We start from the raw sequence: 24,037 nt of genomic DNA, 5'->3' as shown, positions 1-24,037 counted from the left end.
GGACAACAGTACATTTTCAGGCGGACAAACTTTCGAAGTTACAGTAATTACAATTGTCAACAACAGATGGCGCTGCTGTCTGGGAAACTCTATAGTACGATATTTTCCACATATCCACCATGCGTAGCAATAATATGGCGTAGTCTCTGACTGAAATTACCCGAAACCTTTGACAACGTGTCTGGCGGAATGGCTTCACATGTAGATGAGATGTACTGCTTCAGCTGTTCAATTGTTTCTGGATTCTGGCGGTACACCTGGTCTGTCAAGTGTCCCCACAGAAAGAAGTCACAGGGGTTCGTGTCGGGCGAATAGGGAGGCCAATCCACGCCGCCTTCTGTATGTTTCGGATAGCCCAAAGCAATCACACGATCATCGAAATATTCATTCAGGAAATTAAAGACGTCGGCCGTGTTCGCTTTGTCGTCTAAGGCAGTTTGTACCGCCACAAATTCACGAAGAATTTCCAGATAGCGTGATGCAGTAATCGTTTCGGATCTGAAAAATGGGCCAATGATTCCTTTGGAAGAAATGGCGGCCTAGACCAGTACTTTTTGAGGATGCAGGGACGATGGGACTGCAACATGGGGCTTTTCGGTTCCCCATATGCGCCAGTTCTCTTTATTGACGAAGCCGTCCAGGTAAAAATAAGCTTGGTCAGTAAACCAAATGCTGCCCACATGCTGCCCACATGCATATCGCCGTCATCAATCATGTGCACTATATCGTTAGCGAATGTCTCTCGTGCAGCAGTGGTAGCGGCGCTGAGGGGTTCCCGGGTTTGAATTTTGTATGGATAGAGGTGTAAAGTCTGCCGCATGAGACGATATGTGGACGTTGGCGTCATTTGGACCGCAGCTGCAACACGGCGAACGGAAACCCGAGGCCGCTGTTGGATCACCTGCTGCACTAGCTGGGCGTTGCCCTCTGTGGTTGCCGTACGCGGTCGCCTTACCTTTCCAGCACGTTCATCCGTCACATTCCCAGTCCGTTGAAATTTTTCAAACAGATCCTTTATTGTACCGCTTTTCGGTCCTTTGGTTACATTAAACCTCCGTTGAAAACTTCGTCTTGTTGCAACAACACTGTGTTCTAGGCGGTGTAATTCCAACACCAGGAAAATCCTCTGTTCTAAGGAATGAACCATGTTGTCCACAGTACACTTACACGTTGTGAACAGCACACGCTTACAGCAGAAAGACGACGTACAGAATGGCGCACCCACAGACGGCGTTGTCTTCTATATCTTTCACATCACTTGCAGCGCCATCTGTTGTTGAAAATTGTAACTACTGTAATTTCGAAAGTTTGTCCGCCTGAAAATGTACTGTTCTCCCAAGCATATTGCAACAAACGGTGTATTTCTATCGCTGCTCGTTTAGTTTTTATTGCCGTTTCAAATATACCGGTCATTTTTGAAACACCCTGTATGTTTGTAGACAAATATCTGTGGTGTTCACGAAGATACTGCAATGTAATGTTATAACATAACAGAGAGTGCTTGACCCCTATGTTTAAGTAGGATTAAAATAGTCCTGGATCTCCTCAGCATCTGATGTAGCTGTTAAGTCCGTCCCATGGAAAGAACTGGTATCTGGATGGTAACAATAGCCACTGCTTTCACACTGATTCCAAATGGAGTCACGGCATGAGAGCTATTAAACATGCCGGCCGGAGTGGCCGAGTGGATCTAGGAGCTAATGCCTGCTACGGTCGCAGGTTCGAATCCTGCCTCGGGCATGGTTGTGTGTGATCTACGTCTACATCTACGTGATTACTCTGCAATTCACATTTAAGTGCTTGGCAGAGGGTTCATCGAACCACAATCATACTATCTCTCTACCGTTCCATTCCCGAACAGCGCGCGGGAGAAACGAACCCCTAAACCTTTCTGCCCATAGTGCTCAGAGCCATTTGTAGCTTCTAGACACTGCAGTTTCCCTGAATTGGCAGTGAACCAGCCACTTCTGGCCCGACCCACCGCCACTGTTCCACTTCTGCTGTAGTTTCCTTCTACTTTCTAAACTTCACAGTTATCGTGCTGACCGTGCCGGACTAGCACTCCAGGAAAAAAGTGCTTAATTACAGTGCACACTCCGCTGCGTAGGGAAAGAGCCATTCTGGAAAGCAACCCTAATTTGTGCCTAAACCATCTTTTTATTCATAATATCTATCTTTCTAGCAGCGTCAGTCCCGCAATATATACAGGAGAACAGTGACGTTTGTAAAGTAGGAGAGGAGTACTGAAAGAAGTGAGTCCTTGTTGTGAGTCACAGCTATATATTTCAATTGGTAAGAGGATTTCCTGCAAAAGGTCACCTAGTTTGACTTTCCCACCATGAGGTCTCCGCTAGATGTGCATTGGGGACCAGGAGACATCAGTACCCATGGTCGTCCTTATCCTCTTATAGTGATGTAAAGACACGAGTCAAAGGAAAGGGCTCTTAGCTGTAAGTGTACTACTTTCTACATACTGTTGGCTCAGCATTACGCCATGCTGCCTACTCGGGAGCTACAGTACAGCTGTCTGGACAATGTCAAACTTAGTTTCCATAACGTAGGACGCTTCGGCAGTGAACGGCAAGTGGCGTATGCGAGACCTGTGTCCACCACACAACAACAAATTCCCTCAGGCACATATAAATACTGGTCGTCTGGTCAGGCTGGGCATCAACTTGGCGAACCATCCACTGTAGTGTAGGCTTCCGCCATGAGGGCACCATCGCACAACAATCATCCTGACTGGACAGCCTACTGGAAAGGTCCGGCTGAGGAGTCAGTGCGCTGAGGCCCTCCCCCCACCCCCCACGCCTCCTCAGTCACCGCCAGCCAACAGGCCACTCGGCAGCCTTCGACACCATGCATCACCAACCAGGCGTCAAGCCCAGCTGGGCAGGCTGACGGTGCACCTTGCTAACAGCAGAGCAATGCCAAACTGACGAAAGCATCTGAAGCAGCCCATACGCTGCTGGTCTGAAATACTTAGAATGCAGGTTCGCTCGGCTCCAGAGCGGCGCTGAACACACCATCGGTAGGTGACTCGAGAATTACGCATCAGCACTGTGGACTGTGGATTCGACACCTACCTTCCTATGCCCACTTGACATAAAACCTGATGGAAAGTTTTGAGCAATAGAAGCTCCAACCGTCTTCGAGCTGCCTGTGACATATCGTGGCCACCAAACTCCGCCAGAGAACACTCGCACCCTCTAATGCGTAGGGTTGATGATTTTATTAAGTGAGGGCGTGATCAAAAGCGATGCTTCAAATTTTTTAAATTCTTATCTCAGTATCACGTGAGGCATTGTACGTCATGCTTATTACACCATAGTGTGTAAAATGGAAGGGTTCAACATAACTATGTAGGAGTGTGACAAACAGCAGGACGTACTCGAATTTCCAACCTGAGAAAATGTGTCTCCAACTGAAACCAGCTGTAGAATGAAAGCTCTGTACGGTGATGATTATATCGACATCAGTAGGGCTTGGAGCGGGCGCCAGCGTGCGTCAAAAGATGAGACTCGTCGGAATTGGGTAGACGCACTCATCAGAAAAAATCGTCTGATAACCCTGACACAGGTCTCAGGTAATCGTGACATATGACAGTTTTAGAGGCTATCATTGCAGACCTGCAATGCACGGGGGGTCCCTATAATGCTCACTCCTTCCATGAATCAGAGGAGACTGGAGATCTGCCAACAATTTCTTTTCCGTTTTGGGTGCGAGGGTGATGGGTTCCTTAAAAAACGTTGTGACAGGTGAAAAAAAGCTGGAGTCATAATTTTGCCCCGTAAAAAACAGATCATCCTACAAAGGATCACTGACGTGTGGAAAGTTCAAGATAATACCATCAGCAGGCAAAGAGGTGCTCACAGTGTTTTGGCATGTTCAAGGTGTCGTTCATTTGGGATTCATGCCTAAAGACTCGCCTATAAACCCCGCAGCGTACATCGAGACTATTAGAAAACAAAGTATGAATTTGAAGAGTTCAATCAAACAGGAGCACGCTCTTCTTCAGCACGACAATGCCCGACCACACAGTGGCGCTGCGGTATCTGCAACAACCCGACACCTTTCATTCCCATTCATTGATTATCCTTCATACAGTCCTTACTTGATCCCATCCAATTGTTGTTTCCAAAACTTATAGAACCTCTTCGACGACTTCACTTTGGTAGCGATGAAGTCTTGCAGGCAGCGGTGAGGTTTGGACACCGTCAACAGAGTCAAACATACCAAGAAGTAAATTTGCAGGCTTGAATAATAATGATGTAGAGTGTTAGTAAAGTTTGTTTTGCATAAATATCTTTGAGCCTTCAGTTGAAAAGTTTGGAGGAATTACGTTTAATCGTGCTCTCGTACTGAGCCTCTCATGATTCTACTACTCTTTTTTTGGGTCATTAGTCTCCTGACTCGTTGGATGCGGACAGCTACAGGTTCCTCTCCTGCGCCAATCTCTTCATCTCCGAGTAGCACTTGCAACTTACCTCCTCAGTTATTTGCTGGATGCATTCCAATCTCTGTCTTCCTTTACAGTTTTTGCCCTCCACAGCTCCAATACCACGCAAGTCATTCGCTCGTGTCTTAGCAGATGTCCTATCATCCTGTCCTTCTCCTTATCAGTGTTTTCCACATTTTTCCTCTGTGTTTCTGCACAGAACCTCCTTTTTCCTTACTTATCAGTCCGCCTTATTTTCAACATTCGTCTGTGGCACCACATGTCCCACAGTCCAAGTTTCACAACCGTACAATGCTGTACTTCAGATGTACATTCTCAGAAATGTCTTCCTCAAATTCAGGCTTATATTTGATACTAGTAGACCTCTTGGCCAAGAATGCCCTTTTCGCCAGTGATAGTCTGCTTTTGATGTACTCCTTACTCCGCCCGTCGCTGGTTATTTTACTGCCTAGGTAGCAGTATTCCTTACCTATATTTACTTCGTTACCATCAATTCTGATGTTAAGTTTATCGCTATTCTCATTTCTGTTACTTGTCATTACTTTCGTCTTCCTTCGATTTACTCTCAATCCATACTCTGTAAACATTAGATTGTTCATTCTATTCAGCAGATCATGTAATTCTTTTTCACTTTCACTCAGGATAGCAATGTCATCAGCGAATCATATCATTGATATCCCTCCACCCCGAATTTTAATTCCACTGTTGCTCCTTTCTTTTATTTCCATCACTGCTCCTTCGACGTACAGATTGAAAAGTACGAGTGAAAGAGTACATACCGTCTTACATCCGTTTTATTCCGAGTACTTCGTTCTTTCTTATTATCCCTCCGTGGCCCTTGTACATGTTTAGAAAGCGGGTTAAACTTACGAGGGCTTAAGTTAGGGGAGTGCAGTAGGTGGTATACCACTTAGCAGCCCCATAACTCTAACAAATCAGTAACAGCTTGTCTCTGCCTATAGCTTATCCCTACTTTTCTCAGAATTTCGAACATCTTGCACAATTTAACATTGTCGAACGCTTTTTCCAGGTCGACAAATACTGTGAATGTGGTTCAAATGGTTCAAATGGCTCTGAGCCCTATGGGACTTTAACTTCTAAGGTCATCAGTCCCCTAGAACTTAGAACTACTTAAACCTAACTATCCTAAGGACAACACACACATCCATGCCCGAGGCAGGATTCGAACCCGCGACCGCCGGTCGCGCCGTTCCAGACTGTAGCGTCTAGAACTGCTCGGCCACCCCGGCCGGCTGTGAATGTGTCTTGTTTTTCCTTTAGTTTTGCTTCCATCATCTACTGCAATGTCAGAATTGCTCTCTCGTGCCTTTACGTTTTCTAAAGCCGAACTGATCGTCGTCTAATACATCGCCAACTTTCTTTTCCATTCTTCTGTATATTATTCTTGTCCGTAACTTGGATGCATGAGCTGTTAAGTTGACTGAGCGATAATTCTCGCACTTGTCAGCTCTCGCAGTCTTCGGAATTGTGTGGATGATATTTTCCCGAAAGTCATATGGTATGTCACAAGACTTATACATACCACACACAAACGTGAATAGTCGTTTTGTTGCCACTTCCCCCCCATGATTTTAGAAATTCTGATTGAACGTTATCTATCCCTTCTGCCTTATTTAACCATAAGTCCTCCAAAGCTCTTTTAAATTCTGATTCTAATACTGGGTCCCCTATCTCTTCTAAATCTACTGATGTTTCCTTTTCTATCTCTTCATACTAATGTTTCCCGTCATAGAGACTTTCAATGTATTCTTTCCGCTTATCCTCTCTCTCCTCTGCATTTAACAGTGGAATTCTCATTGCACTGTTAATGTTACCACCCTTCTTTTAACGTTACCGAAGGTTGTTTTGACTTTCCTGTATGCTGAGTCTGTCCTTCCGACAATAATTTCTTTTTCGATTTCTTCACTTTTTTAATGCAGCCATTTTGTCTTAGCTTCCCTACACTTCCTATTTATTTCATTCTTCAGCGACTTGTATTTCTCTATTCCTGAGTTTCCCAAGATATTTTTGTACTTCCTCTTTTCATCGATCACCTGAAGTATTTCTTCTGTTTCCCATGGTTTCTTCGCAGTTATCTTCTTTGTACCTATGTTTTTCCCTCCAACTTCTATGATTGCCCTTTTTAGTGATGTCCATTCCTGTTCAAATGTACTGCCTACTGAGCTATTCCTCATTGCTGTAGCTATAACCGTAGGGAACTTCAACCGCATCTCGTCATTCCATAGTACTTCCGTATACCACTTCATTACGTATTGATTCCTTCTGACTAATGTCTTAAACATTAGCCTACTCTTGATCACTACTATATTGTGAGCTGAGTCTATATCTGGTCCTGGGTATGCCTAACAATCCAGTGTCTGATTCCGGAATCTCAGGCTGACCATGATGCAATCTAACTGAAATCTTCCTGTATCACCCGGCCTTTTCCAAGTATACGTCCTCCTCTTGTCATTCTTGACAGAATATTTGCTATTACTAGCAGAAATTTGTTACAGAACTCAATTAGTCTTTCTCCTCTCTCATTCCTTGTCCCAAGCCCCTATTCTCCTGTAACATTTTCTTCTACACTTTCCCCTGCAACTGCTTTCCAGTCCCCCATGACTATTAGATTTTCATCTCCCTTTACGTACTCTGTTACCCTTTCAGTATCCTTATATAGTTTTCTTATCTCTTCATTTTCAGCTAGCGACGACGGTATGTATGCCTGAACTATCGTTGTCGGTGTTGGTTTGCTGTCGATTCTGATAAGAACAACCATATAAGTGATCTGTTCACAGTAACTCACTCTCTGCCCTACTGCCCTATTCATAACGAATCCTACACCTGTTATATCACTTGCTGCTGCTGATGATGTTCCTCTATACTCCTATAACCAGAAATCTTTGTCTTCTTTTCATTTCATTTCACTCACCCTTACTATATTTAGTTTGAGTCCTTGCATTTCACTATTCAGATTTTCTAGTTTCTCAACCACGTTCAAGCCTCTGACATTCTACGCCCCGACTTGTAGAACGTCATGCTTTCGTTTTTATTCAGTCTTTGTCCTATGGTTACCTCCCAATTGGCAATCCCCTGCCGGAGATCTGAATGGGGAACCATTCCGGAATCTTTTGCCAATGGAGAGATGATCATGACACTTTTTCAATTACAGGCCACCTACCACCCATACAAGCATGTGGGACCACAGTAGTGCCTTGTACAACTGAAATAAACAGGGTTTCTCTCCTTCTTAATCCTGTGAAAAATCACTTATAGGTGGTAAGTATCTTAAAGAGTCCGCATTCTATAGGCTACCTATACTTACGTCAGGACAGTGCACCAGTGTGCTTGGGATGCTTCACTTTAGTCCTGATAAGTCATCAAATACTCCATCGAAGGCGTCTTTAGCCCAGTTCGCACCAATTTGCACGAGTTGAGTTGGGTGGGTCTGGAAAGCTTTTGGTGTATCGTGTGGTACATCTCACACTACATCGCCAAGTTTATCAGAGTGAAAGGAGTTCCTACGCTATACGAGTTAGATATCTCTATTCAGTTACTAATGAGTATTCTGAAAGCCTGCAGTTTCATTGCAGCACCTTGTGGACGTGGTACAGTGGCAATGAACAGGGCAATACTCGACTGTGTTCGCACAGATGAGGCCCGGGAAAAGAGTCTCGATGTGCTATACATAATGAATAGCAAATGAGAATAAATACACACCAAGGTTCTTGAGGCTCTGCTTGAAAAGCGCAGGAAGCTGTCGGCATGTGTAGATCAGCGTGAAACCCATTCTGCTTTCTACAGTTGAGAGAAAGTCCTGGGAGGTCCCGTAATCCCTGCCGCAAAGCGCTTTACCACGAAAATCGAAAGAAAACATTTATAGGTGGCGATCTGACAGCGAACACTAGTCTGCTGTTGTGGCATTTTACTGGAAAAATATTGGTGTGCGTTGGTGTTGTTTCTTGGAAAATTTTCACGCATCGTACGTGTGTTGTTCCCTGAGCATCTTTGTAGAGTTTACATGAGATGTTTTTGAAGAGCCCGAGCACGTTAGTTTCTTTTTTCTTCTGTCAGCATAGAGAAGAAGATATGCATTTTATGTGAAACTTGGTTTCTCGTTTCCACTTCAGAAACTTACAACAAAAAGTATCGTTGATGAACTTTTGTAAGTGAATACGGAGAGGCTTAGAAATTAGACTTGGTTCTGTCGATGTTGACAAGTTTGCTAAAATCGGGCTACATGAAGATATGCCCACAACGAAGAGGAAGAAAACCAACATTATGTGGTTACGTGACTGAAGCAATGTAAACTGGAAACAATGGGTGAAATTCTTAAGCAAGTAGGCGAGTGCAACATCTGTTAATGAAATCACGCACAGTATACAATGCGATCCCTTGTAGAGTAGGACCAACTACATGTGAACCTCCTGTTATCTCCATTAATACGCTACTTGCAGTTTCATTTGAGACAGCTGGTGACTGTCGGGAGCACAGACACCGGGCAGTCAGCGGGATGCATGTCAACAGCCAAAAACACTGCGTCGTTAATGAAATTGCGTTTTTGGGAAGTGCTGACGTAGCTGCTATCGTTTCATTGCTCTTTTGTTTGAGTGTTGTGAGGAACTGGCCGAAAGTATTATTGCAGAAGTGGAGTGTATTCGCTAATGAATGGAAAATGCTGCAAGATGTATACAGGTTCCAAGGCTTTGAAGCATGCATTACATTCAAATTATAATTATAAATAATACATCAAGAGAAATAACAACTCAAATAACTTTTATTGCAAGTTTTTAAATACCTTCAACATTTCGCGGTCCTGTCAGCAACTGTGTAAATATTAATTTTAATTTTAATAATTGACAGCCTCAGTTGCACTGTTTGCCTCATGCCGCTACGGTCAGTTCCAGTACAGTACAGTGCCGCATCGCGGTCGCCAAGTGTGGCCGAGGCAGTTCCAGATTCGCTTTATAGTCTGACGATAGTTTATGGATTTGTAGTTTTAGCTTGACGATGTCCACTATGGAAAGACTGTAGTTGCTGTTATTCTGAAGAAGGTTGGGTTATCCCGACTGAAACCTAGGTAAATTCTGGGCAAACAGTTCAACTGAGGCTGTTAATTATTAAAATTAAAATTTATTACAAGTGCTCAATGTGAGCACCATTCATGACATATCGTGTCGAAGGGCGACTTCTTTCCAACCTTGGCCGCTGTGTCTGCACCAATGCTGTTTCTAAAGTCGCCTCGATCAGCTGGTAGCGGAGGCACATAGACGTAATGCACACTAAAAGGTAACAATGACGTGGCGCCAGAACTTGTGTGAAAGTGGTTGCCATACAAAGCGAGCTGTGTCGTCCGGCCCTTGTGGGCAATCCAGCGGTCGGGTACAGCGTCATTTAATCCATTAAAAATTTTTGGAACATTTTTACTTAATTCATAAGGTGTGGGATTTACATCGCTAACTATCGGACACATAGACAATTGGTCTTGTGTAACTTCGTCTGAGGCCTTAATTTCGGCAGCTGTGGTTTCGTAACTTTCAGAGATCTTTTTTTTTTTTTTCAAGAATAACATTTTTTTCTAAATTTATCGGACTTAGGTCTTGGATCATTCATGATCTATAAAATATTGTTTTCACTAAGGAATACTAAGGTATTAGAAATCTAAAGCTGTTCATGTTCTACTGTTAAGGTTTTCCCATTATCTGTAAGCCGTGGTAACAAATTACTGTTTTGAAGAGCGCGCGGCAGTGCGTTGTGTGAAGCAGTCGCCCTCCGTTTCTGGCGGTGGCGCCGCTGTGGCAGTCGCAGCTTTTGTGTCTCCCTCTGGTGGGAAAGCGGGAAGGTTGCCTGTTCACGTGCATTTAAGGGGGGCTATCAGCTCGGCAGTTGGATCACCGCTTGGTGCAACCAGTGGTTGCTCAAGGTCAATCCCTCCAAAACCCAGGCGATCATTGTAGGCAAAACCACCCCTTCCTTCCGCCTCCTTGATTTCTATCTCACCATCTATGGCCGTCCTATCGCCCTCACTCCCACCCTCAAGTACCTTGGCGTCACCCTCGACCGTCGCCTCTCCTGGACCCCCCATCTCCGGACAATCCAAGCCAAGGCACACTCCCGCCTCTGCCTCCTCAAGCTCCTTTCGGGCCGTACGTGGGGTCTGGACCCCTCCACCCTCCTCCACACCTATAAATCCCTCATCCGCCCTATCTTCTGCTACGCCCATCTGGCCTGGATCTCCGCCCCCCCTTCCTTTTATAAATCCCTTCAAATCCTTGAACGCCATGCTCTCCCCCTGGCCTATCACATCCATCTCTCCTCCCCCACGCGGATCCTGTATGATCTCATTCCATTCCCCCACCTCCTCCTTTTCCTTGAAAGGATACAGATCCTGTACACCTCTCGCAAACTCGACCCTCCTCACCCACTTGTCTCGCCTATTCTCTCCCAACACCACCCGCTGCCGCGCCTGTATTCCCACGTCCCACCCAGTCTCCATCTCTCCACCCTCCTTACCCTCTCCCAAGGTGGCTTCCGGCAGCTCCCCCTCCCTGATGATGTCCTCCTCCCATCCATCTACCCCTCCTATCAACTTTGATCCTCCCTCCCTCTTCCTCTGTCTGTTCCTTTGGGCACCCTCCCTCCCTCCTCCCTTTCTCCCCACCCCTCCCCCGGGCTTCCCCTCCCCGGTCTCTCTCCCCCTCCTCCCATCTCCTCAGCCATTGGCATCTTTGTTCTCCCCTCTCCACCCTCTCCCCCCCCTCATCATTCATTCCCTCTTGGCAGGTCTCCAGACTCGCACACACTACGTGGACTTTCGCGCGCCGGAGATCATCGCCATCTGTGTCTCGTGTGTGTGTGAGACATCTTTTTGTGTTTTTAGTGTCCGTCGTCACGCTTCTACGTTCACTTGTGCCATCGGATTCGTCAGTGTTCTGTGTGCCGTGTCAACGTGTTTTCGGTGTCGTTATCGTCGAGTGTGAACGGCTCCGTGTTTTTTTTTGTGTATCTGTGACCACTATTTTTCAGCCCGTCACTATGTTCATTCTGTTTCTCCAACCTGTGTTCTGTCATTGTCAACACTATGGCTGAAGAGCGGCGTAGCCTGTCGCTGACAGCCTACCTGTTTGTATAGGTATTTGTGCAGCAGTTAGTGCCTGTCTGTCGTCGGAATGCTAGTATGTCTGTCATTTGGATCAAACTTTAAAGCCAGAAAATTTGAGTCTTACCACTCCGCCAGTAAGAGAACTCAGCTAGTGGTCGCCCGGTCGGGGCTGAGTTCCTGCATCTGAGTCTGCACGTTAAGCTGTCGGCACACGGACCGTGCATCCGAACGTTGAGCGTTGACCGTGCAGACTTTCTGACGTCATAGCGTGGAATAGCACGCTCGGGAGTCTTTCCGAACGTGCAGAGCAATATCTGGCATGCCAGACATTCTGAGCGTGCGTCTGAGCGTTGACCAATGAGGTAGCACAACGCCACCTGCGTCATACACAAGCCGTCTCTCTTCAGTACAGAGTGGTGAGCCGCCATATTGGCATTCATTTCAAGCCTATGTGCCGTTTCTGAGCACCAGGAAATGGAGAATCACTGGAAAACCCGTTGTTAACTGTGTGATTCGTTCCAATAAAATAATGAGAGACATCATATTCGTGGCAAAAGAATTATTGTATCTTGCGTATTATGAGAGTAGGCTATATGAAGGCAGTGACACACTGAAGATCCAGCCATAACGCCTTGTTCTTGGAAAAATTTGTTATAATTAACTTTCAATTAATAACTTAATTATCTACGATTAACGTTTGTAGCATGGGTTAACATAATATGATTAGACAGCAAGCGTGTGCTGTTAGTTTAGCGTAATGGTAGCGTCGGTGTCGACTAATGTATTTGTAATTGTGGCGGTAGTTTGAGTCCAAATATTACCAAATTTTTTCCCTAACATTCGCGTTTTTGTTAGGTTATGATACTTTATTATTAGTTTTATATAACTATATGCTATAATATTTGATGTTATGTAAATATAAGTTCACCTTTTTAGAGGGGTGACATTGTTCGATTGGCTTAATTTACAGGACAACTTGCGCTAGTTGTATAAAGATATTTTGCTCCTTTTTCTTTTACGCTTCGTAATTCACATGTTGCAAAGATTCTGCTACTGGGTAGGAACAGTGATCAAGTCAGACTGACCTTCGGGTTTTACTAAAATTTGGAATGATGAAATAATGTTTCTCTTATGCAGAGAAGTATTCCAAATTTCTACCGCACTGTTTGTAGTGGAACTTAAATCAGCCTGTGCCCTCATTCATTGGACATGGTACTTTCCGTTTCGGGGACGATGGAGGAAATGTGCGTTTTAATAAAGCAAACGTGGGAATTTTACGCGCACCCGGTTAAGCAAACAGTGTGATTTACGAACTAGAAACATCCGTCAACTGCCGCTGGAGTGCGTTGCGTTCGCGTATACCACGTTGGGACCCACGTACCGCATACACAAGCCGCAACGCTCCTGAGCGTTCAGCAGCACGTTGAACTTGGCACGCTCCACGTTAACGTTCGACTGCACGGTCCGCGTGCCGACGGCTTTAAGGCCGCCAGCCTGCTCGAGTTGCTCGGGCAACGGTCATTGGCTGTTGGATCGGTTGGTTGGTCGGTCGCGCACTGAGACACGAGATGACTTTTCCGCCTTGAGCGTCGGCGCCATGTGAGGTCCCCACGTGAGTCCAGTGGGCAGCGCCGTATACAAAGGGGTAGTGGCTTCGCGGTTCACACGAGAGCAACAGGAGCGAAACCACGTCATCGGGCTGGCCGGGGCGAGCTGCGACGCCGTGAGACGGGAGATCGGCGCGCCTTCCTGCGTCCGTTCAAGCGGCTGGCAGCGGACGGTTCGGGAGAGCGTTGGGGATGCTGCGCCAGGTCTTCGCCAGAAACCGCAATTTATTAGAAGTTAAGTGATGGGAGATATGTTGTTTCATTTACCTGTTAAATTCTACTTGTTTTCTTGGTGAGGTCACCAGCCGCTTTGTTTTCGTGTCGTCCCACCATTTGTGATTGGGTGGTCCGTTTTCCCTTGTGGAGTTGGGGAGGTTTAGAGCAATCTGCGGTTCGGGTTGTTCAGAACCCCCTCCCCCCCCCCCACTGTTAATCTGCCATACGTTAATAGCTGCCTCTGTCAGTTCGTCGGTTTCGGTGTTAACGAATTTATTGCTTAAAGACCGAATTCCTGAAATATGTTTTTATCTTGCCTATCATCTTGCGAGGTGGTATATGTGTAATGCAGAGCATGTTGTACATTTTATGTAAGTCTGCATTTATGAGTTTTATTTAAATACACTTTTTAGGTTATAAGGTTGCCACCCTTCCACCAGATAAGTCCTAAAAAAATTGCACTTTCGGTGGCAAATAATTTCTTAATGTGAGTGTTTGTACCAGCCCTCTTACGGAGTGCGTAGTTTGGTGTTTGTGTGAGTTGTTAATTTTTGTTTTGTTTTGAGTAATCTGGTGTGTTGTAGATTTGCACCTGTGTACTCTTTCAGAGATTGTTGTGAGCGGTCGTGACTACAGCCGTGTTGAAAAAAAAAAATGGTTCAAATGGCTCTGAGCACTATGGGACTTAACATCTGAGGTCATCAGTCCCATAGACTTCGAACTACTTAAACCTAACTAACCTAAGGAGATCACACACATCCATGCCCGAGGCAGGATTCGAACCTGCGACCGTAGCAGCAGTGCGGTTCCCGACCTAAGCGCCTGGAACCGGTCTGCCACAGTGTTCGGCGGCCGTGTTGAAAGGGGGCAGGCAAGCTTCTCAGCCCGAAGGCTTGTAACATTACGAGTCAAGATGGCTGTAACGGAACTCGAATAGCGTAAAGTTATCGTTAAAAACGCACGCTGCACGATTTGTTACGATTTGGTCGGTCATAATAATAGTAACATGCTTTTGAATACCATTAAAATATAACGGCGATAACTGTTTAGTGTTATTGGAAATAATATGTAGTAAATTAATGAGTAGGGTAGCCGATCCTATAAGAAGAGATAAAATTGGGCATATTAAGGTGTTTTGCTTTATATCGACTAAGCCGATGATGTGGCGTCTTTTTTTCCGTTTACTCTTAGAAAAAAAAGTAAAGAAGTGCTAATTGTGCGTTGTGAAAAATATAGGAGCGAATTTTAAATAGCTACAGTGTATAATCAGATTAACAAATGGACATTCAGTTACGCGAAATAGCGGATAGCGAAGTGTGGCCATTAAACTGAGTACACCTACAGGGCGGTCAGTTCCAGGATAAGTCTATTCGCATCTCACGAGGGCCGCGGTATTGAGACCGTTTTTTTAAAAAAATTATATCGCGGAGAGCGGGCTTCAATTTATAAGTAGGAGAAAAGCTGTATTACTATCCTTGACTGTTGGTGTCAAGCAACCAAAACTGTTCATCAAAGGCTTTCGGTGAATAAGTGGTGAATGCGAAATGTAACTGTGAACGAAGTTATGTTAAATAAAGCAGAAGAGAGAAGACAGTTTGGTCGTATCTGTTGTTATTCCATAAACTGTAACATTTCTTCCGTTGTACGAAGCCTTTATAGACGATCGTTATGACAATTTGCTTTGAAGGGATCTCGTTACGAGTTAAGTTTTGGGGACCTGGTCAAGAGGGGATAGTTCGTAGAACCTAACTACTGCAGATATTCTGGAATCAGGTGCTACCGTGACCGTTGTGTGTGGTCAATGGCTTAAGGTCATCATATCTCATGCTCTAAGATCGACGCGCCTTTCCTCTTGGTATAACGGTGCCTCACGGTAACAACGACAACGCCGACGACGAAGAAAGATACGGTAGAGGCTGATATTGTTAATATTGTTCTTTCTGCCTCCAAATAAATTTGTAACTTGACATTTAGAGGGTGCTATTCTGCTTATAATTTTAAATCTGTTTTTGAAAAAGCTTTTAGGGATTAAGTTCCTATTTCTTAAAGTTAATTTCGTTCTCATCAGTTACTTCCTGGCAACTACTTCCACGCTCACCTAATGTGATTAAATGTGTTAATGTTCTTGATGAATCGCTAGTAAAAAAAGTAAATTGTTTAAGAAAAGATTTTGAAAGTAAATTCACAGTTCAGTCTGCATTTATAATTATGGCATTTTAGCTACTAATTATCACTGATTCCTTTAATTATTGTCTATACCTTCTTTATGTTGGTTTTTGTTTTTCTTATTAAGAATACAGTTCTTGGTTTTAAGTGCTATTTGACAAGTTTCGGATTTAGTGCATTTAGCCAGTTTGATGGGGATCCTGAAATCAGCTGTAATCGTTTCATATTAGCATAATTATGAAGGGGAGTCAAATTGTATTTTAGGCCTTTATTAAGCTTAGCATTCTCAGCGTTTGTAAACTGAATGTTAGTAAAATTTGAAACTCTGGGGTAAAATTCATGCACCTCATTAGTATATTCTAGCTTTAATTTATGTTGTTTGTGTTACTAAGAAGTCTACTTTCTTCTGATGTTTTTCGGTAATAGCTTCCTACAAGCAGTTAATCTATCCAGTTATCACAGACAACAAATTCGAGAGCATCAGTGGGAAGTTTATCACCTAACGATAAAGGTAACTTACACATTTTGTGGTTTAAGCCATGCTTTTCTTTGTAGAGATTCCTGATATCGGCTTTCATAAAAAATACGCTACTCTTCCTTTTTACATCCGTGACATCAGGCTTGGAAAAAAATTAATTTTTACGTATTTAGGAGTGACTTTTTTTAGAAAACATTGTTTATTGAAACTGATTTTGATATTCAGTTTCATGAATTTTTTGTTCTTAACCCTCTAAACTTTTTGCAATTTTCGTTTATCTGACTAGGTAACGCATTTGATTTAGAGTTTCTCAGAGTTGCGAACGATAAGGACGTAGTTGTGAGCGTCTCTTTAAAAGTCTCCCCACAGACTTCACTGGAACTGCTAATTCAGCATTCCGAAACGATTACTTGGAATTACGAGTGAAGGACTCTCACTGGTTGATCAAGCTTTTCAGCCGCTGTTGGTCATCCGGTACTGTTCCCTTGCACCCAGGTATACCAACAAAACTGTGGAGTTGCTCTTTCTTTTGATTTGTTACTTATAATTGTAAGTTGGTTGTAAAAAAACAATGCTACAAAGCCTTAAATCCTGTACATTCATATTGGAACGCCCTGTTTTTTTGCCAATATGTTTGTGAATGTATCTCTGAGAAACTTCAGTAACATTACTAAACTGTATTTCTTGTAATAATAAATAAACAAACAGCTCATGAATCACTTCTTTTATTACTACTTACCGGTTTCAGACTTCGTTGCATATCTTCTTCAGGACTGGCACCACAAAGTGCAGTTTGTTAACTGCACTGCATTTTCATTGAAGTGTTTTCGGAATATACACTAAGATTTTTGTGGTGTGTCATCAAGAACTTGCATACTACCTACACGATTAACACTTTCAGGTACGATCTGTTGTAGTGCGGGCAGTGAACGATTGCAGTCTGTGTACAGTGGAAAGCTGGGACCGATATAAATTGTGTTGTGCTCTGGATAAACATTACTGAATTTACAAATGCACTAAGCACGTTCACATTTTATTTAGTGTTCCATGTACTGATGTGGACAACGTGGTTACAATCTGCACAAATTTTACGTCTGTATGTGTGTACATACCCAGAGTGAACATTAATACAATCGACAGACTGCAGGGACGGAAATGGAGAAAAAAAGGTGCTGTGAATATGTGTCCGGAAATGCATCGTTACCGCGATAGATGGCGCTGATGAACGACAGTTCCTCTGACCACTTTCCGTGTGTTCCTTGTGCGTTCCTGGCTGTCTCATTGATGCAGCGTACTACAAGCAGCAGAATTGTTGGGTATTCTTGTCTGGAACAAGTCGAGATGGTGTCTATGGACCGCCAAGCAGATAGAAACGGACAAGAGGCAGCACAGCTATACCAAAACAAGTACCCTCACAGACACCAACCATATCACATAACATTTCAAGCAGTTTCTGGGCGTTTGTGCGATTATAAGTCCTCTCAGACAATCAGACGTCCAGGGAGGCAGCGGACTGACCGTGCACCAAATTTGGAATGTTATGCCTTCCTCTGCAGGCCGTATGGTTCTTCAGTGGAGACTGGAGCGAGGGACAGATGCTTTTCCTGAACAGAGAATTCAGATATTAATTTATTCTACAGGTAACGTCAAATAACAAAAAATAATACCGTTACGTAACTTTGTTGCTGTATTTGCAGCGTCAGCTGCTAACAGTAGATTTGAATGAAGAAATATGTACAGATAGAAAATATTTATAAGCCTATCACTTTTCGATAGAATTTTATTCAGAAGATGTCAAGCCCAGGCCGCTATGAAAGTCCGTAAATGTATTCATCTGGCAAACACGCAAAATGGAGTCATTGCATGAATGTTCGAACTTATGTACACCCCCTGCTGGAGTTCCGAAGAGGGGATGCTTCCATCTCATTGGCAGCGGTGTAATCGTTCGCGGCAGTGACTTTGTGTCCAGGTGGCGGCTGTAGTTCCAAGTCAGCTCGATTACCGAGAAGACCGCCTTATACTTTTGTTCTGCGTGCCACATCCTTTGCTTCTAGCGAATCACATCAGCCCATCTTCAGCGAACTTTGCAGTCGGACAAGAATTGTTTACTATCCACCGAGCTAAGATGTCAACAAGGCACTGTGCAAGTTGATGGTGGCTCCATAATGTGTATATGTGGAATGTGGTGGATCCTCTAGCCGAATGAACTGATCATTGACTAGAAATATGTTCCAGTACCTGGAGGCCATTTTCAGCCTTTCATGGACGTCGCGTTCCCAAACAGCGATGGAATTTTTAGAAATGACAATGCCTTATTACCGGGCCACAATTGTTCGCCATCGGTTTGAGGAACATTCTGGACCTTCTGAGCGAATGATTTGGCCACCGCTATCATTTTCAGGACGGAATCGACAGGTCAGTTCGTGCACAAAATCCCGCACAGCCGACCCCTTCGCAATTATGGACGCTATAGAGGCAGCATGGCGTGAGATTTCAGCAGGGGCTTTCTAACGACTTTCTGAGTCCATGCCACGTCGAAGTATTGCACTGGAGATAAAGGAAATGAGTAGTGACTTTGAGATTGCGAGTAAAATCATTCAGGAGTGTGAATACGCTTGTTCATTACGATTACATAATTTTTCTGGTGTCCAAAGGCAACGGATTAATTACCTGTTGAAAACAGTGGAAGAACCAGTTAATCCTTTGATACATCAATAAATCTAGCTATCTTCTCATTACACTTAGCATGTGTTTCGTCTATTCTTCTACATCTACATCTACATGAGTACTCTGCAATTCACATTTAAGTGCTTGGCAGAGGGTTCATCGAACCACAATCATACTATCTCTCTGCCATTCCACTCCCGAACAGCGCGCGGGAAAAATGAATACCTAAACCTTTCTGTTCGAGCTCTGATTTCTCTTTATTTTATTTTGATTATCATTCCTACCTAAGTAGATTGGGCTTAACAAAATATTTTCGCATTCGGAAGAGGAAGTTGGTGACTAAAATTTCGTAAATAGATGTCGCCGCGACGAAAAAAGTCTTTGCTTTAATAACTTCTATCCCAACTCGCGTATCATATCTGCCACACTCTCCCCTATTACGTGATAATACAAAACGAGCTGCCCTTTTTTGCACCATTTCGATGTCCTCCGTCAATCCCACCTGGTAAGGATCCCACACTGCCCAGCAATATTCTAACAGAGGACGAACGAGTGTAGTGTAAGCTGTCTCTTTAGTGCACTTGTTGCATCTTCTAAGTGTCCTGCCAATGAAACGCAACCTTTGGCTCGCCTTCCCCACAATATTACCTAGGTGGTCTTTCCAACTGAAGTTGTTCGTTATTTTAACTCCCTGGTACTTAGTTGAATTGACAGCCTTGAGAATTGTACTATTTATCGAGTAATCGGATTCCAACGGATTTCTTTTGGAACTCGTGTGGATTACCTCACACTTTTCGTTATTTAGCGTCAACTGCCACCTGACACACCATACTGCAATCTTTTCTAAATCGCTTTGCAACCGATACTGGACTTTGGACGACCTTGCTAGACGGTAAATTACAGCATCATCTGCGAACAACCTAAGAGAATTGCTCAGATTGTCACCCAGGTCATTTATATAAGTCAGGAACAGCAGAGGTCCCAAGACGCTTCCCTGGGGAACACCTGATATCACTTCAGTTTTACTCGATGATTTGCCATCTATTACTACGAACTGCGACCTTTCTGACAGGAAATCACGAATCCAGTCGCACAACTGAGACGATACCCCTTAGGCTCGCAGCTTGATTAGAAGTCGCTTGTGAGGAAGGGTGTCAAAAGCCTTCCGGAAATGCAGAAATACAGAATCAACCTGAGATCCCCTGTCGATAGTGGCCATTACTTCGTGCGAATAAAGAGCTGGCTGCGTTTCACAAGAACGATGTTTTCTGAAACCATGCTGATTACGTATCAATAGATCGTTCCCTTCATAATGTTTGAATATAGTATATGCTCCAAAACCCTACTGCAAACCAACGTAAATGATATAGGTCTGTATTTCGATAGATTACTCCTACTACCCTTCTTAAACACTGGTGCGACCTGCTCAATTTTCCAATCTGTAGATACAGATCTATCGGCGAGCGAGCGGTTGTATGTGATTGCTAAGTAGGGAGCTATTGTATCAGCGTAATCTGAAAGGAACCTAATCGGTAAACAATCCAGACCTGAAGACTCGCCCGTATCAAGCTATTTGAGTTGCTTCGCACCCCTAAGGTATCTACTTCTAAGAAACTCATGCTAGCAGCTGTTCGTGTTTCAAATTCTGGAATATTCCATTCGTCTTCCCTGGTGAAGGAATTTCGGAAAACTGCGTTCAATAACTCCGCTTTAGCGGCTCAGTCGTCGGTAACATTACCATCGGCACTGCACAGCGAAGGTGTTGACTGCATCTTGCCGCTTATGTACTTTACATACAACCAGAATTTCTTCGGATTTTCTACCAGATTTCGAGACAGTGTTTCGTTGTGGAATCTATTGAAAGTGTAGTAAACTTCATTACAACAGCAATAAATATATGATCAGAAAGCATTACATGAAGGAACTGATGGTTAAGAGGAAAGCAATCTTAGGGCCATCCTCATCATCAATGTCGAATGCCCTTGCCAAAAGCCACCACCAAACTCTCCTCCGACATACACCTCGACTGAAGTTGTGAACACTTCCTCAGGGTTCTGTTCATTACCAGTGTTGGTCTCTACCGATGAATACGCTCTGTGATCAAAATTCCTAGGTCGTGTGGTCAGGCACTGTTCGATCTCTTTCTAAATTCCTAAACTTCCTTAGATCAGTTGGTATCTGCTCGCTGCAGATTTATTTCTGATCTGAAAGCTGAGCTCTATAAAAAGGTCCGCTACAAACTTACACTTTTTACATAACCAAATAATATCTCCTGATATTGGCGTAGTGATCATTCCAAAGATTGGTTTGTAGTCCAACTATTATGGAGGAGTGCTTGCCAAAATTATTACCTGAAAGTAAAGAATATGAGCCTATAGGAAATTAATTTTTAAATCATCAAACTCTATCCAAGATGGCGAATATGGCTAAAAAAATTTGCGAAGTTGTAAATAACGGTTTCACTTACATAAGTAAAAACAACAGCTCCGATCGAAAACTGTTATGTAAGAAAATTGTATGGTTTGAAAAGATCTATCGATTGCTTTGTTAGAAGTATCTACTGTTTTGTTATGTTTCGAGGTACATTGAAAAACCCTTGCAAAACTGTTAAATTCAGGTTCTCTCTAGCTCTTTGACATTCACTTCACCATACTTGCTGTTTACTATGTGCATAACTCGGTGTATGTCTAATACAGTAAGTATGTGTTTGCGAAGATCTCGGCTTCTTATTGCTGCAACAGTGTATAACAATTTATTTCACGACTGAGTAGAGTTTTGCAATGGAGTAAATTAATAGAAACTAATGTGTAGAGAATTTTCGTTTAGAAAATATCCATGTAAAATTTATTCGTGTAGAACATCAATGTCCTCAAATTCTACACCGTTGTTATTGTTGTTGTTATGATCTTCAGAGACTAGTTTGATGCAGCCCTCCATGCTACTCTATCCAGCGCAAGCTTCTTCATTTCCAAGTAACTACGCAAACTACATCCTTCTTAATCTGCTTAGTGTATTCATAGACCATTTTTCTCTGCCTCGTGACGACTGGGTGTTGTGTGATGTCCTTAGGTTAGTTAGATTTAAGTAGTTCTAAGTTCTAGGGGACTGATGACCTCAGAAGTTTAGTCCCACAGTGCTCAGAGCCATTTGAACCATAGACCATTATATTTTCAAACATTAATACTCACTAAAAGTTATAAACAGTAGTTGTCACTTTGTAGTTCAACTGCGTCTAGTAATTCAGTGATCACTATTTTGTTAATTATTCACAAAACAAATTCAATTATGGGCTATAGTTCGTTCATAGAAAGAATTAAAGTACAATGGGCTGCTGGAACAGTTTTGGCGTCACCGGGCGAAGAGTCTTAATGACGGGATGTTTCCTGGTTCCTACCGATCAAACGACGGAGTGCGTCGAGATGTCAAATATTATGTAGGCGCGACCATTTAGAATCAGTTTTGAGAGCGAACGCGCGCCGTTTCCCTCTCCTCCGTCGCCCTCTCCAGCTGATGCACATTGCTCGTGCACGCTTCACTTTATTATGCTGTTACTAATGCTAAAAACCAATGAAAGATAATCCGGCAGTTTTTCTTGAAAATATAAGTATTCGCTGTTACCCTCCACCAAGTGCATCGCTGCGAAAATGTTAATTGTGTCCACTAGATAAAAAAAAACTCATCTCCGCTCCCAAAACTCATAGAAAAAAAAATACTTTTTCTTTTAAATTCGTGAAAAAGTGTCATCAATTTCTTTTTATAAAAGCTGTTTTCATAAAATAAAAATTGAGATAATTATTTAAAAGACACGTCCAACAAAATTGCTAGTTCTTTTATGTCTTTTTTGGTATCTACAATTATTGAAATCTTAAAAAGTATTTAGTAGTATGTTATTACAACTCTCTTTGAAGAAAATAAGCCTAAAATCGTTACTGTAGGAACATGCACGAAAAGAGAAAGCTGATTTAGCTGGACAGCCATTTTTTCAAAAAAATTGATACATTTCGAAAAATAATTAATGTTTTTAAGTTCTTTTTCGACTTTCCGCAGGCTACACTTTCAGCAAACAGCAAATATTACAGCATGAATATTAACGAGTTACAGAGGATCCGATTTTTAACGGTTTTTAACGTTTTTCCGATATGTCTCGAAAAATAACAAAGCATTTGGTACATATAAAAAAAGCATCCGACAGAACTTTTTAAGCTCTACAACGTCCTCGTTTAACATTTTTCGACAGAAGCTACAGATTTTTAATTATTTAAGGAAAACCGTTTTTTGTACCTTTTTTTGCCATTTTCGCCACGTTGGATCGAGTTTCATGAAAAAGAAACGGTTTAAAATTTATTTTTCTATACACTCACATTTCTTTTGTTTTCAGGTAATAATTCCTGCAAATTTAACATCAGGTTCCTCTCTGGGGGACATCACCTAGACGAAGCACTGTCCGTGCGGGTGAAGCTGAGGGCTATGCCGGACCTAGTGCCGGAAAGGCCTTGGCCGATGGATCAGACTAAGAGCGTCCCACAGCGTAGCATCGTCCCTACCCACTCTTAATCCCACCCAGTTCCCTGACACAATCCAAGTTGTGACGCGATCGGTGCCAAGGGTTGCGAAGCACATAGGAAGATGTGTCGCAAACAGAGCCTCAGGGATACCTTGCGACCTCCCTGATTAAGTAGCCTTACACTGCGTGGGGTATTCGTGGTGTGGACCTTGCAGATTCCCAAATCTCGTGGGACCAATATGGACACGATTAAGGAAAAGATAGAAAACCAAACTAAGGGTCAAACTCAGACCTCAGATACCGAAACTTTGTGGTCAGTACCGGTGGAAGGCACTCTCACTACTGAATCAGGGTCGAGACATGAGCCAGAAGTGGGATTTGTAAACGAGAAGCTACACCACATTAAGATCAAAGGCTTGCCTGGCGCCCAGAGGAGTAAACTACCAATGGAACATAGGAAAAAGGAAGGGAAGGAATGGCTTCCTAAGGCAAATTGAGGGAATTAAAAGAACTTGAACCTATAACCCCCAGGAAGAAACTGTCTCAGGTTGAAGGGGATAAGCAGATCCCCTCTACGTCAAATACAGGCAGCAAGCAGATAAGGGAGGACTCAAAGACTCCCTCCTTCGTGGATAGGCGAGTCCAGAAAGAAGTAGGGCAAGAAATAGGGAAACAGACCTATAGTACTGCAATCTCGGTTTTTAGGATGACAGTTATCCAGAAAGGCTATCCACTGGTGGCCATTACCTCACAGCAGGAGGAACTAGTACAGATGGCCCTCTCTGAAAACATTGGGGGGGGGGGGGGGGACACTGGCCCAGGTCCCAACTTCAGGAGG

The sequence above is a fragment of the Schistocerca gregaria genome, chromosome 2, assembly GCF_023897955.1.
Source record: "Schistocerca gregaria isolate iqSchGreg1 chromosome 2, iqSchGreg1.2, whole genome shotgun sequence".
Classification (NCBI taxonomy): domain Eukaryota; kingdom Metazoa; phylum Arthropoda; class Insecta; order Orthoptera; family Acrididae; genus Schistocerca; species Schistocerca gregaria.
The sequence above is the reverse complement of the archived record's forward strand: the minus strand, read 5'-3'. Positions refer to the sequence as shown.